Genomic DNA, 10,079 nt, shown 5'->3' with positions numbered 1-10,079 from the left:
AAATTCTGAGATCAGCCAAGATGCCCCAGATGATGTTTGGATCAACTTGGGACACTCCCACCTGTTAATTTACCTATAGGCTGTGCAGTGGGCCCCAGGTCCCCAGCTTTTGTGGGCTTTCAACCATTCTGGGTGGTAGGCTTTGATGATGCAGCTGTCTTTTAATCATTTCTGTTTCTGTAAGTAGCCCTTCATCCATATTCCTATAAGAATCCCAATAAAACTCACTGGACTTTGCTGGTGTCTATACTTTGGTCTGTCATAGGCAGTCTGGGGTGTATTCCATCGTCCCAAGAATAGTCTTGTCACACAACATCATGCTGATTTACCACAGTAATAGAAACCCTAAGACAAATCTAAACTTGCTCTGTAGTAGCCAAAAAGACCCGTACTCTTTATTTTATTTTTTTTTTAAAGATTTATTTGTTTTATGTGGGTACACTGTTGCTCTCTTCAGACACACCAGAAGAGGGCATCAGACTCCATTACCAATGGTTGTGAGCCACCATGTGGTTGCTGGGAATTGAACTCAGGACCTCTGGAAGAGCAGTCTTAACTGCAGAGCCATCTCTCCAGCTCCAAGACCTGAACTCTTAATCCTCCTGCCTATACCGTACAGATATGCATCACCACACCCAGTTTACCAGACATTGGGGATTGGACTCAGCAGCACACACTAGGCAAATAATTTACCAAGTAAACTATATTTCTGCCCCCTGATGAGGGTTTCTTTATCACTTTGATCAGGCCTTATAGTAAAGAACACCTAGTCAGGAGATTATACAACAACCTCTATTAGCAGCCACTTTACAGTTTGCAAAGTACTTCACATAGATCATGTTAGTCCTGACGTATTGCTATGCAAATCTGGCTGCCTGGAGATCCCTGGCACATTTACCATGCTATTTCATGACAGGATATTGAGTTAGCATGTGAACAGTGCTTCAGTCTCCACAGTAAACACTGAAAGTGTTCATTTATTCTTTTGCTTTGGTTTTTTACGCAGTAGTCTAACATTTCCAAAGCTAACCCAAATTATGTACATGTAATTTTGTTTTAGTGGTGCAGGGGATTGGACCTAGCACCTTATGCATGCTAAGCACATGCTGTACCACTGAAGTACTTACGTAGCCCAGAATTTATACACACACACACACACACACACACACACACACACACACACACACACTATGGTAATGTGTTGTGTAGCTGTTTCTTTCACGATTTAAACAATCCATCTTGTAAGGAAACTGCTTAAGACAAAACAACTCAAAATAGTTTCAGGGCTGGTCATGGTGACATATGCCTTTAATATATACATTATATATTTATATATATGATGTATATGTATATTTATAAATATAAAACACTAATGCATATAAGTTTATTTATTTATGTCATGTATACTTAGCAATATCTTCATATACTTTTATAAATCTTGTATAGAAATGAGCAATTTAAAATAGTTGAGGAAAGATGAAGGAAATACAATTATTTTAATTGTTACTTAAATGTACCAACTATTTAGGAGGGTTATTTAAGTAGAGAAACTTTTGTTTCAGATTTTTTTTTTTGGGTGGGTTTTGTTTTGTGGACACAAGGTCTCATAGAGCCAGGCTAGCCACAAACTCATTGTGCAGCCAAAGATTCCAGATTCCTGAACCTCCTGCCTTCATTTCCCAAGTGTAGAGGCCAAAGTAGGACTTCAAGTATTTTTTCCCTGTGCTCTCTGCCTTATTCACTTGAGACTGGGTCTTGAAGAGCCGGGGACTTACTGCTTCTGCTAGGCTGCTGCCAGTGGGCTTGCAGGAGATGCCTGTCTGACCTCTCAGTGCTACTGGGGTCGATAGAGGCAGGTTCGGCCACATGCAGTTTCTCAGTGTGAGTGCTGTAGATCTGGACTGGGGCCACACTCTGCTCCTGGAGTGAGTACCTGTACCAGCCGGGCCATCTCCCCAGTGGCTTCCAGTTTCCCTCCCTTTCTTCTCTTGTTCTTCCTTGTCCTTCTCTTTTTCCCCCTTCCCCACCTCTGTCTCAAAGTCACTATCCCCCTGCATCAGCTTTTTCCAATAATAGGATTATAGATAGAAAAGTAATTTTTAGTCTAGATTTTCTAACTTTTGTGATAAAATGATGTCTACCTGAGTTTGAGAACATGTTTCGATAATTGATGGCTGCCATTAGCTAGAAAAACTTATACAGATCCAAACTGAAAGTCATTGTTAGATGTCCTTTGGTTCTTAAAAGAATTATTTTCTGTATAAGAGTACACTGTAGCTGTCTTCAGACGCACCCAAAGAGGGCATCAGATCCCATTACAGATGGTTGTGAGCCACCATGTGGTTGTCAGGAATTGAACTCAGGACCTCTGGAAGAGCAGATAGTGCTCTTAACCACTGAGCCATCTCTCCAGCCCTAGATGTTCTTAACATACTCATTTATTTGTTCGCTTGTATGGCTTTTTGGTTTTTTGAGACAGTGTTTTTTTGTGTAGTCTTGGCTGTCCTGGAACTCTCTCTGTAGACCAGGCTGGCCTCAAACTCAGAGATCTGCCTGCCTCTGCCTCCGGAGTGGACCATCATGTTATACTGTTCTGTTCTGCCTGCCTGCCTGCCTGCCTGCTTTCCTTCCTTCCTTCCTTCCTTCCTTCCTTCCTTCCTTCCTTCCTTCCTTCTTTCCTTCCTTCCTTCCTTCCTCCTCCTCTCTCTCTCTCTCTCCTCTCTCTCTCTCTCTCTCTCTCTCTTGGGCTGGAGATATGGCTTATCAGTTAAGAGAACTTGTCGCCCTGGCAGAGGATTAGCTCTTCCACAATCATCCATAATTCCAGTTCTAGGGAACTGGATGCCGTCTTCTGACCTGTAAAAGCACCAGGCATCCATGTGGTGGACATACATATATGCAGGTAAAATTCTAAACATATAAAATAAATAAAATTTAAAAAATTGTGTGTGCACATGTGTATATGCATGATGACTTAATTGTCACTCCTCAGGAGCTGTTCACCTTGTGTTTAGAGACAATGAGTCTATCTTTCGTATCTGCAGCTTACTAGTTAGGTGAGGCTGGCTGGTCAGGGAGCTTCCTGTGGCCCATACTGGGATTACAAGTGAGTGCCAATATACCTAGCATTTCACATGGGGGTTGACCATCTGAAGTCAGGTCCTCAGGCTTTCAGTTAGTACTTTACTGATTGAGCTGTCTGTGTAGACCCAATTAAAAGTATTTTCAATAGTCAGCCGGTGGTGGTGAATACCTTTTCTGCCACCCTATACGAGACAGAAGCAGGCAGATCTTTGAGTTCAACACCAGCATGGTCTATAGTGTGAGTTCTAGGATAGCCAGGGCTATACAATGAAACCCTGTCTGGAAAAAAAAAATCAATAAGGCTGGATATATTACACTAGTACATGCTTTAATTCCAGCCCTTGGGAAGCAGAGGCAAGTGGGTGTAAGCTGGCCTGTCTATGTAGCAAATCCCAAGTCAAAGCCATGTAGTAAAACCAAGTCTCCAAAAGTAAAAGATTTTAACAACAAATGATTCAAAGTAATTTTCAGTAAGATGGTTAGCAGATTTTTTTGGCTTCAATATTTGACTTATTTCCAAAACTATAGTGTTTAATCTTATATTCAATAACCCCAAGGGGCGGGACCTGGGATCTCATTTAATATTGCTATGAAATTGTTCATATTTGGATATTTAAAACATGAATTGGAGATGCCAAACAAGAACTCTGGCTACTTGACTTCTACTTAGTCTGTTTCCAGTTCTTTGGGAAGAATTTGAGTTCTCTGCAAGCTTTGCGGAATCCCCAAGCCTGTCATTAGCAAACCACTGGCTGTATGTAGTCAGTGTGTGTGGGAAGCCTTCACCAGCCTCTGTGTGGATCGAGGAAGGGTTTGCAGACTCAGCAGGGTTTGGATTCATAGACAGCCTGAGTAGAGTTGGAGTCATGTATCAGCCTGCACCACACAGCAATGACTCCTACTCGCCAGATACGTCCCACAGCAGCCTGAAATCCTGCTTTGTGCTGCCTGTACAGCAACTCAGAGGATTCCAGATCCTAAACCTGGGCAGGAACCAACAGTTCTCCCCCCTACCCACCTACTAACTCCTGACTAAAGCAGAGATAAAGGGACCCCCACAGTGGTAGTGCAAACTTGAATCCCAGCACCCGGAAGGCAGAGGCAGGCAGATGTCTGAGTTACAAGCCAGTATGGTCTGCATAGAGAATTCCAGAACAATCAGGGAAATTCAGAAATACCCTGTCTCAAAAACAAAAACAGAAACAAACAAAAGCTCCTAAACAAACAAAAAAGTGAAAATCCGAGTCCAGGTCAGAGTCTGAGTGCAACTTCTGCCCCACTGTGCTTTATTATCAGTTCTAGAAAACACTCCAAAGAAGCCACGTATTGTTCTGCACCTCAAAGAAGCTGGTATTATTTAGGGTCATGCCTGTGGTCTGCCCCAGTTTTCCCGTGTGAACAAACATGAGACCACAATTTACTGCAACCAGCAGGTTTTCAAAGAGCTGCTTTGTGGTACCCTTTAGTAAAAGTAGTGCGCTCTCTCTCTCTCTCGCTCTCTCTCTCTCTCTCTCTCTCTCTCTCTCTCTCTCACACACACACACACACACACACACACACACACACACACACACACCCCAAACCCAAACCCAAACCCAAACCCAAACCCAAACCCAAACCCAAATCCAAACCCAAACCAAAAAAACCGCCAAGCATCTGTAAATGAGGTTTCATGGGCACAGCCTGAAACTAGAGCAATAAGTCACACACCGCTTTAGCAGACCAGCATCTTGAGAACGCCCATATGAAATACCCCTGTCCTTCCTGCACCTGGTGGCTCATCAGCTGGGAAGGAGTGACATCAGGCCACCAGGCCGAGGCTTTATTGTGAAATCAGGAAACAAAGCAAACTCTGGGTTAAAGGTGCCTCAAAACCACAACCTGAAACCAAGTGTTTTGTTGGTGTGTGCAAGGCGGGTCACCACTGCTCACAATCAGGTCTACCCATCATGGAGAAATCCCCAGGTCCAAGAAACAGATTCTGGGGAAACCTGGCACCAAGCAGAATCTTTCTTTTGCTTAGGAGTCCAGCATAGTTCACTATTCCCTTCTGGTCTTTGCATGTCCTGCTCCCTCGGCCTGAAGCACTCTCCCTTTCCTCTGCAGTCAAGAGCCATCTCCTTTTACAGGTTTTTGTTATTTTATGTGTATGGGTCTTTTGTGTGTGTGTATGTCAGTGTACCGTGTGTGCAGAGTGCCTGAGGGGGCCAGAACTACAGTTACAGATGCTGTGTTAATGTGGGTGCTGGAAATGAACCCAAATTCTGTGGAAGAACAGCCAGTTGCTCTTAACCCGGGCTGGCCTACAACTTGCTGTATAGTAGAGGATGGCCTTGAACTCGTGGTCTTCCTGCCTCTACCTTCCAGATGCCAAGATTACATGATAGACAATGAGTTCAAGGCCAGGCTAGGTGACAAGAGAACCTGTCTCAAAAAAAGGGTGGTAGTGATGGTGGCAAGCAAGATAGCTTAGTGGGTAAAGTACCCAAGTTCAAGCCCCAGAACCCATGTAAACATGGATGGAAAGACCCAACTCTACAACATTGTGCTTCTGACCTCTGCACATGCTCTGTGAAGGACATTCGCTCATATACATGCACAATTATAATTGAAAAAATGTATTAAAATTTACTTTATAAAAAAAAAGAACCAAAAAAAAAAAAAAAAAAAAAAAAAGGCTGGGGATTTAGCTCAGCGGTAGAGCGCTTACCTAGGAAGCGCAAGGCCCTGGGTTCGGTCCCCAGCTCCGAAAAAAAAAAAAAAAGAACCAAAAAAAAAAAAAAAATTTACTTTATGTGTATCAGTGTTGCCTGCATGTGTGTTTGTACAGAATTTGTGTGCCTGGTGGCTTTGAAGGCCAGAAGAGAATATCAGATACCGTAGAACCAGAGCTTCAGAAAGCTGTGAGCTTTCATGTGAGTGCTAGGAATCAAACCTGTGTTCTCTGGAAGAGTAGTAGCCAGTTCTCTTATTTGCTGAGTCATCTCTCTGGCCCTAATACATTTCTTAGAAATATCCCTTTTGTGTGTCACTCTCTTGGCCTATGCTTCTACCCTATCACATTCTATAGTCCTTGAAATTTGGGCTCACTGTCCTTCACAATTGAGAGTGCTTATTACAGGAAAAGTTTTGGAGCAGGGTCTGGAGGTGATGAACCAATAAAAGAAAGCAGACATCTCCAGGAGCAGAATTGTTCCTGTAACCAGAACTGAAGGAAATGAGACAATGAGAGTGTGCCACAGGCTCTTGGCGCTTTATAGGATAGGAAAGGAGGAACTTTGAGGATGGACGAGTCCACCTGCAGGTCAGTTCTTCCTCAAGCTTGAAGGGGTAGTTACCAGCAGGTTTGGTATGTGAGTCTCCACTAGTGTTAGCTGTTAAGTCAACTTTCCTACCCAAGTTTCTCAGTTCACCTGAGGCTTTTAGGTAATCCACCCTGCAGAAGACAGACATGGCTCTCAGAGGGTATTTATAGGGTTTAATATGCGTTAAACATGGCAGCACTTGGGGAAGAGTTCAAGGAATAGATGTGTCCTAGTTAGGGTTTCAATTGCAGTGAAGAGATGGCATGACCACCACAATTCTTATAAATGGAAACATTTAACTGGGGCTGGCTTATAGTTCAGAGGTTTAGTCCATTACCATCATGGAGAGAAGTGTGGTGGCATATAGGCAGGCATGGTGCTGGAGAAGGGGCTGAGAGGTCTACGTCTTGGTCCAAAGGCACCCAGGAGATTGGGCGTCACACTGGGGCTAGCTTGAGCACATGTCACCTCACAGTCCACCTCCACAGTGAATACTTCCTCCAACAAGGCCACACCTACACCAATGAGGCCACACCTCCTAGTAGTGCCCCTCCCTTTGGCTATGCATTCAGACACGTGAGGCTATGGGGGGGTCATTCAAACTCAAAGCACCACAGGAGGCTTTGCTCTGAATTGGAGACTTTCAGGAAATAGGTGTAATTCCATGATCACTACTACTCTCAAATAGACCACCTTGGCACGATGGTTATTTTAAGCTGAGGGTACTTAAAAAACAGTAAGAAAGCTTCTAATCCCACACACACACACACACACACACACACCCCTAAAACCAAATCATGATATTTCTCATGAGGAAAGTATCCATTCCTTGAACCAGAAAAGCTGACTCTCTCGTTGGTTTGCTTGCTGTTACTTTTGCTTTTGGGCTTTGCTGTTGTTTGTTTGCTTCTTTTGAGACAAGAACACACTGGTGTGCTTAAACTGGCCTGGAACTCACAGTGTTGCCCAGTCTAGACTCAGACTCAAGCAATTTTTCTGCTTTAGCCTGTGTGGGATACAGGTATGAGCCACCATGTCTGATTAAGAAAATAACATTATGGGCTGGGGAGATGGCTCGGTGGTTAAGAGCACTGACTGCTCTTCCAGAGGTTCTGAGTTCAAATCCCAGCAACCACATGGTGGCTCACAACCATATGTAGTGAGATCTCATGCCCTCCCTCTTCTGGTGTGTCTGAAGACAGCTAAAGTGTACTTATATATAATAAAGAAATCTTTAAAAAAAAAAAAAAAAAAGAAGAAAAGAAAGAAAGAAAATAACATTATAGGTAGTAGTGTCTCTCCCCTTTAATCCTAGCACTCAGGAGACAGAGGCAGGCAGAGCTCTGTGAGTGAGACCAGCCTTGTCTACAGAGTGAATTCTAGAGTTCCACAGCCAGAGCTCCACAGAGAAACCTGTCTCAAAAAAATCAAAAGGAAAAAATAAGAGGGGGAGGGGAGGAAATAACATTAGAAGTTAGATGTAGTGGCACACACCTTTGAACCCAGTACTATGGAGGCAGAGGCAGGTGGATCTCTGTGAGTTGGCCAGTCTGGTCTACTGAGTTCTAGGCCACTCAGGATAACATGGTGAAACTCTCAAACAACAAAAAACGCACATGAAGCAAGCCAAAACAAAGCCTGAAAATAAACAGACGAACATTCTGATCATTTGAGGCTGACACCACCCCAAAGAGGACCTATACAAATAACTTATTTTTCCTCATAATCTTCCTAGTTACAACTTTTTAAGGATTAATTTTTTTTAAAGATTTATGGGGTTGGGGATTTAGCTCAGTGGTAGAGCGCTTGCCTAGCAAGCGCAAGGCCCTGGGTTCGATCCCCAGCTCCGAAAAAAAGAAAAGAAAAAAAAAAAAAGATTTATTCATTTATTATATATAAGTACACTGTAGCTGTCTTCAGATACACCAGAAGAGGGCATCAGATCTCTTTACAGATGGTTGTAAGCCACCATGTGGTTGCTGGGAATTGAACTCAGGACCTCTGGAAGAGTAGTCGGGTGCTCTTTTTTTTTTTTTTTTTTCTTGTTTTCGGAGCTGGGGACCGAACCCAGGGCCTTGCGCTCCATAAGCAAGCGCTCTACCACTGAGCTAAATCCCCAACCCCGTAGTCGGGTGCTCTTAACCGCTGAACCATCTCTCCAGCCCCTTAGGATTCATTTTTATTTTTTATATTTATTTAGTTTTTTATCGAGGCAGGGTTTCTTTGTGTGGCCTTGGCTGTCATTGAACTTTTTGTGTAGAAGAGTATGCTCCACTGAGGCCTAGCTATCTATTTAATTTGTTTTGTTTTTCCAGACAGGGTTTCTTGGCAGCCTTGGCTATTTATTTACTTATTAGGTTTTCCAGACAGTGTTTCTCTGTAGCCTTGGCTGTTCTGGAACTTGCTCTATAGACCAGGCCTGCTTCTGCTTTCTAAGTGCTGGGATGAAAGGCATATTCCACCACTGGGCAGCTTTTTTAAATTGTTTACTCCTGTGTATACATGTGTCTTTACGTGCTTATGTGTACATATGAGTGCATCAGTCTGCAAAGTCCAGAAAAGGGTGTCTGGTCTTCTGGAGCTGGAGTTACATACAAGGTAGTTGTGAGCCACCTGCCTGGGTGCTGGGAACAGAATTCAGGTCCTCTGGAAAAGCAGCAAGCTCATTTAACTATTATTATTTTTTTTTAAAGATCTATTTATTTATTTTGTATATGAGTACACTGTGACTGCCTTCAGACACACCAGAAGAGGGCAGTACATGTGTGCCAGTTAATTTGAGCACTAAGGGGTACCCATTTTCTTTTCTTTTTTTTTTTTTTTAAGATTTATTTATTCATTTATTATATATAAATACACTGTAGCTGTCTTCAGACACACCAGAAGAGGGCATCGGATCTCTTTACAGATGGTTGTGAGCCACCATGTGGTTGCTGGGATTTGAACTCAGGACCTCTGGAAGAGCAGTCGGTGCTCTTAACCACTGATTCATCTCTCCAGCCCTCCCTTAACCATTATTAAACCATCTCTCTGGCCACTAAGCTACAATTCTTAATTCAAGCCCATCTTAGAACAGCCCCACGACTGGCTCAGCTTTTTACTCTCCTCTAGAGCATCGCTTTAATTTAAAATTAAACTACATAAAGACATATGAATTTTAAATATTTATGGAGTATCATCTTCATAACGAATGCATACATTGCGTTTCACCCACCTACATATATTGTATTCTTTAAACTGGGTTAAACATTTCTCAGATATCGCTTATGGTGAAAACATTCAAAATCTTTCTTTTAAAAAAATATAGAGCAAATGACCCTTATCTGCAGTCACCTTGCTGTGCGACAGTACACCAGATTGTCTCACTCTTAGTTGACCCCTACAGGATGTCAGTGTAGTCCAGGCTAACTCCTCATACCCCAGCCTCCTCAGTGCTGGAAATTACATAGAGCGTGCCACCATAGATACTGCTCTTCCCTGAAGTATCTATGAGGTAAAATACATCTGTAAAGTGAGAGGAAGGAATCGAATGCTAAAGCGGTGATTGGGTAATCAGAGGCACCTATTATTAACAGGCAACACTTGGATCTTTGCTCTTGTTAAGACATAAACTGCCTACTTTTTTCCTTTTTATTCTTTTTGTTGTTGTGTTGTTCTTCCTCTTCGAGACAGTGTTTGTTGTTGTTGTTC

The sequence above is a fragment of the Rattus rattus genome, chromosome 5, assembly GCF_011064425.1.
Source record: "Rattus rattus isolate New Zealand chromosome 5, Rrattus_CSIRO_v1, whole genome shotgun sequence".
NCBI lineage: Eukaryota > Metazoa > Chordata > Mammalia > Rodentia > Muridae > Rattus > Rattus rattus.
Note: the sequence above shows the minus strand (reverse complement) of the source record.